Genomic DNA, 6,082 nt, shown 5'->3' with positions numbered 1-6,082 from the left:
AGCGAAACTTAACTGCGCTCGGGAAGCGCCGCCGCCTCCTCTCCTCCTACTATTGTTTTTACGCGGCCAGGAAAAGCGCCGATTCCGCTTGCCACCCTAGCGCTAGAAGCGGTAAGTGGTTTTCTCCGGATGGTTTTTCCGCTGAGTTTGACGTGGTCGCGCAGCGTTTGGGACGTGGAGAAGGGAGAGGTAGATAGATAGATGGATGGATGGATGGATGGATGGATGGATGGATGGATAGATAGATAGATAGATAGATAGATAGATAGATAGATAGATAGATAGATAGATAGATAGATAGATAGATAGAATAGAGAGAGAGAGAGAGAGAGAGAGAGGATAGAGAGATGGATAGGATAGATAGATAGATAGATAGATAGATAGATAGATAGATAGATAGGATAGAGATAGATAAATAGATAGATAGATAGATAGATAGATAGATAGATAGATAGATAGGATAGAGAGATAGATAGAGAGATGATAGGATAGAGAGATAGATAGATAGATAGATAGATAGATAGAGAGATAGGATAGAGATAGATAGATAGATAGATAGATAGATAGATAGATAGATAGATAAGAGAGAGAGAGAGAGAGAGAGAGAGAGAGAGAGAGAGAGAGAGAGAGATTTAAAATGTTATTTTATTTATTACATGAAATGTCCCGAAGGTGCTTTTCCAAAAGGCAACTGGACGTTCTTGGTTTTGCTTTGGTTTTTTTTTTTCCTTGAGAACGTTTCGCTTCTCGTTTAAGAAGCTTCTTCAGTTCTGAGCTTCTTGGATGAGTCGTTTGGAGTACAAGGGAAAAACCAAAAAAAGTCCAGTTTGCCTTTTGGGAAAAGCACAATTGAGCATCTCCATATAGACGTTATATTAAATGCTGCCCACTGCCTTACAATCAAGTCAAAGCAACAAGATAAACACATTAAAGTATTAAAATTAAACACATTAAAGTATTAAAATTAAAATTTTAATTATTTTAATACTTTAAATAATAATTAAAAATTATTGCAATAATTTTAATGCTTGTTCGTATTTACATTGAAATTCACTTAACAATCAGCCAAGATGGTAAGGACAGGAACAAGATACACGCAGGTGGAGGTGTGTTATTCTCTCTTTCTCCCTCACTGTCTCCTTCTTTCTCTCTTGTTTCTCAAAGTATGGTCCAAGGACTCCTTGGGTTGGCCCCAAATTCTCTGAAGGGTCCATGAAATCAAAAGGATTTACAAGTCTTGTCAAAAAAGAACAGGTTGTCCTCAACTTCACAACAGTTCATTTAGTGACCTTTCAAAGTTACAATGGCACGGAAAAAAAGGGACTTATGACCGTTTTTCACACTTACAACGGTTGCAGCATCCCCATGGTCATATGATCAAAATTCAGATGCTTGGCAACCGGTTCATATTTATGACCGTTGCAGTGTCCCAATGTCATGTGATCCGCTTTTGCGACCTGACAGGCAAAGTCAATGGGGAATCCAGATTCACTTAACAACCATGTTACCAGCTTAACAAATGCAATGATTCACTTAACAACTGTGGCAAAACAAAAGTTGTAAAATGGGGCAAACTCACTTAAATGTTTCACTTAGCAACATAAATTTTGGGCTCAATTGTGGTCGTAACTCGAGGATTACCTGTATAACCCATACAAGCAACAGCTCTTCTGGGGGCTTCCATAATTTTTAAAACGGGGAAGGAGCCCTGAGAGAAAATAGTTGAAGAAACAGTGACCAGTTGGGAGGTAAGAGAAGAGTGAAGTTAAGATCGATTGCTGCCTGCAGGAAATCATGCCGGGGCTGCAGACTTTTCCACTCCCCACTTCCTACCCCCCTTCCCCAAGGTTAATCGGCTTATCCTTTCCCCAAAAGTGCTGAATTGCAACCTTGCTGGTGATCAGGGCTTGGAGCTTGACCTGTAGTTCCACAGCCATGGGGAGGGGGGGGTTTGCGGGGGAACCAACCAGCCTCTAATCTTAATGAATGCCAGATGTTTTGGGGGAGGCAAAAGCTGAATGCCACTTTACAGACTTTAGGGTTTTTACCTGTTGTAAGGAGTGAGCATCAAAGAATTAATCCTGCGGCTACATCAATTTATAAAGTCTAGGAGGGTAGAGTTAAAAGTATTTTTAATTTTTTTAAAAAATTTGTATCCCGCCTTTATTATTTTCACAAAGAACTCAAGGAGGTGAAGTAAAATATTCCTTTTTACTTAGTCCTTTCATGTATTCAAATTATGTTTATACTGTTACCTGTTATCTTATATATGCTTGACAAATAAACTTATGATTATGATTATATCTGACACACCTTTCTTGTCCTATTTTCCCCACAACAACAACCTTGTGAGGTGGCTTGGACTCAGGATCTCCCAGTTTCTAGCCTGATGCCTTAACCCAGTGGTTCCTAACCTGTGGGTCGCGACCCCTTTGGGGGTCGAACGACCCTTTCACAGGGGTCGCCTAAGACCATCGGAAAACACATATTTTCAATGGTTTTAGGAATAATTTTATGGTTGGGGGTCACCACAACATGAGGAACTGTATTAAAGGGTCGCTGCATTAGGAAGGTTGAGAACCACTGCCTTAACCACTAGACCAAACTGGTACGGGGTAAGTGTATGCTGGGATTGTTGTACACAGCATTGTGCACAGTCCTCTTCTACCTGTGTTGCAATGTGTCTGATCCTTGATTACGGATATTGACTGTGGACCTATAAAACTTTGTTTAAAAGTGACAATGCAGGAATAGTGGACTGGAAGATGTAGGCAAGGTAGACCACTGCAATACAAGTCCTGCTGCTTTTGTAGATGCATCAACACACACACACACACACACACACACACAAACAAACACACACACACACAAACAAACAAACACACACACACACACACACACACATACACAAAGTCCGTAGAGATAGGTGCTGATCCTCTTATCATCCTGCAAATTTTGACATCCTATGAACACATTTCTCAGAGATGTCAGTGCCAGCTTGGGGGAGTCTGGCTGGCAAGAAAACTGTGGGAGGGGGAGAAATAAGCACCGGGTTTTAGCCGTCAGTCCTCCAATCCCACTAAGTTATTCTGGGGAATGTAGGAAGAAATATCCTTCTGGGTTCGGCTCCAAGTGGGGAAAAAGACACTGGAAACATGGAGACTGCTTGGAAAGATGGTTTAATGGTGGACAGGATCACATGACTTGAGTTCCTGAACAGAAAAGGGCTCGAGGCAGAGCAAGTCCCCGGGTTTTATGCTTTCTCTGGCTTTGAACTTCCTGGGGCCCAGAAAGAGTATCCTGATTGGTTGTCAGACTCCCAAGGGGTGGGGGTCTTAGCTAGCCTTGCTGGCTGATGTAATCTTCCCAGGTGCCATGTGGTGAGTTTCTGTCCTAGATGGGTCCCATTGTCTTAGTTTCTGTTGCTATTGTGTTGCAGATGGGTCCTATTGTCAAAGATTGAGTTTCTGCCTCTGGTCCATTAACAAAGGAGAGGAGGCAGGAAGATGGGAGTTGCTTTGTCTTTAAAACATGTTTCTCCATTTCTCAACCGGGGAAACATAATATTCTGCCTTTTTAATATTTCCTAAAATATTTCATTCTTCTAGGAAAGGGGTGGGTGCTAACTTCCTACAGGAACAAGAGAGGAAAAGAAAGTGAAGGAAATGGGCACAACACACACAGCAGCAGCTGATCCGCAATTGCAGTTTATAATATATGTGGAGCGGTGGGGCAGAAGATCTTTAAACCCATATCAGAATAACAGCCCACCTGATCCATGTGGGATAGTTAATCTGGAGGGAACAGCGTTGGGGAGCAGATCTTGGGATCTGTCGGATCAGGCAACTGGAAGCAAAGGAGAGGTTTCCAATCCCGCTCCTTTTTTTTTTTTTTTAATTCCCCTGAACTGCTTCTCCGGCACTGCTTCTCCCATGGCAAGAAAAGCAGAGGGCAAGTGATGGAGGAGAAATGGACGTTTGGGCTAGTAGTTGCAAAGAGAGATGTTCCCTCCACATTTGTTATCATCCAAGGGTGGAAACTGAAGAACTATTCAGTCCCCTTTTCCCCGTCCCACGTCTCTTCTCCCATGGAATAGAAACAGAGGAAGCTTTTAGCTGCCACACCCATGAGATGAAATGGGGAGCCATCAGATTGCGGTGCCTGGAAAAATTGCCCCTCCCTCCTCTTCCCCTCTGCTTTTCTTGCCTTGGGAAAGGAACAGAAGCAGGAGGGGAGGGGAGACAAAGCTGAGCATCCCCTGGTTTCATTAGTGAGCAAGAAGAACCCAACTATGCAAAACATCCTGTATTTGGAGCACTTCTTTTTCACTGCATGAGTTACTGATTTGTTGTAACTTTCATTTCATGGATTCACCCTGAAAAACCCCACGTGGACATAACTCCACCCTTTTTTAACCAAATGTTCTCTCGCTTTCCCCTTTGTTATAGGTACGGACACACAGAAACCACAAAGCAAATCTTTTCTTTTTATTGTGGTTAAGGTGGCAGCTTCATTTATTCCGCATGACCTGTAGCCGCTTCTGAAACTGCATGTTAATAACCAGATTCTTCCTTTTTTTTTTTTCTAATGAAGAAACTGAATCTTACGATCAGTCTGGCTTGTTTCCCAGCTGCAGCGTAGGGAAGGAGGTGGGTCGGATTGCCTTCCCCAAGACTTCACTTAATCAGGAACTCATCCAGATAATCTGGCAGGTAGGTCTCTTCCTCTTCAGCCCAACCTGCCTCTCAGGCAGGGGTGAAATTCAGCAGGTTCTGACAGGTTCTGGAGAACCCGTAGCGGAAATTTTGAGTAGTTTGGAGAACTTAGAACAATTAATCAGTGGAACAGCTTGCCTCCAGAAGTTGTGAATGCTCCAACACTGGAAGTTTTTAAGAGGAAATTGGACAGCCATTTGTCTGAAGTGGTGTAGGGTTTCCTGCCTAAGCAGGGGGTTGGACTAGAAGACCTCCAAGGTCCCTTCTATTATTCTAACCAGCAAATACCACCTCTGGCTGGCCCCAGAGTGGGGTGGGAATGGAGATTTTGCAATATCCTTCCCCCAGGAGTGGGGAGGGAATGAGGATTTTGCAGTATCCTTCCCCTGCCATGCCCACCAAGCCACACTACACCCATCAAGCCACGTCCACAGAACCGGTAGTAAAAAAATTTGAATTTCACCCAGTGGTGAAATCTAAAATTTGTTACTACTGGTTCTGTGGGCGTGGCTTGGTGTGTGTGTGGGGGTAATGTAACGGTGGGCGTGGCCAATTTTTTTTTTTACTTTTAAAACCATTTTTTACATGTAAAACCATGTAAAAAAATGCGTTCAAAAGGCTCTGACGATCCCAGCTGAGTTGCCTGATCATCAGAGCTTGGATCGTCAGAGCCATTTAAAGGAAAAAAAGTTTTTTTTCTCTTTTAAATGGCTCTGATGATCCCAGCTGAGTTGCCTGATCGGCAGGCAACTCAGCTGGGATCGTCTGAGCTTGGATCGTCAGAGCCATTTAAAAGAAAAAAAAAAGCCTCTGATGATCGCGCGGCTCAGCTGGGCATGGGGGGCGGGGGCAGGGATTTTTGCTACCGGTTCTCTGAACTGCCGTCATCGCTACCTACTCGCCCGAGCTGGTCCGAACTGGGAGCATTTCACCCCTGAATTTCACCACTGCTCACAGGCTTGTTCTATGAATAAAATGTGGGCTGTTCCCAGCGCACTGTCTTCAGCTTCTGAATAAAAGCAGAGAAAGCAATCTAAAAATAAAAAAAATTGATCCTCAGGAAGGATGTTGGAATAAGAACTGAAATTAGATAAGGAATTATAGTGGCAGGTTTTCTCCCTTCTATGGATAAACATGCAGTCCACAAAGAGTTTATTTCTGGACAACCAAGGAAAAGAAAAATTGAAAGATGTATGAGTCACGTTGGATTGCATTCTCTTAACAACTTCGCCAAGTGGCAGATGTGCTTCATCAGGAAAGCGAACAAACACAAAGATGTAGTAGTATTGCAGGTGTCGTGTCGACTTTTTTTTTTTTTTTTTTTTCCTGTTCGGTCCTTTTTGAATGTTCACATTTTTTTTTCTTTC

Source organism: Pituophis catenifer, unplaced genomic scaffold (assembly GCF_029215685.1).
Source record: "Pituophis catenifer annectens isolate HBS135680 unplaced genomic scaffold, rPitCat1.0.hap2 SCAF_7, whole genome shotgun sequence".
NCBI classification, from domain to species: Eukaryota; Metazoa; Chordata; class Lepidosauria; order Squamata; family Colubridae; genus Pituophis; species Pituophis catenifer.
Note: the sequence above shows the minus strand (reverse complement) of the source record.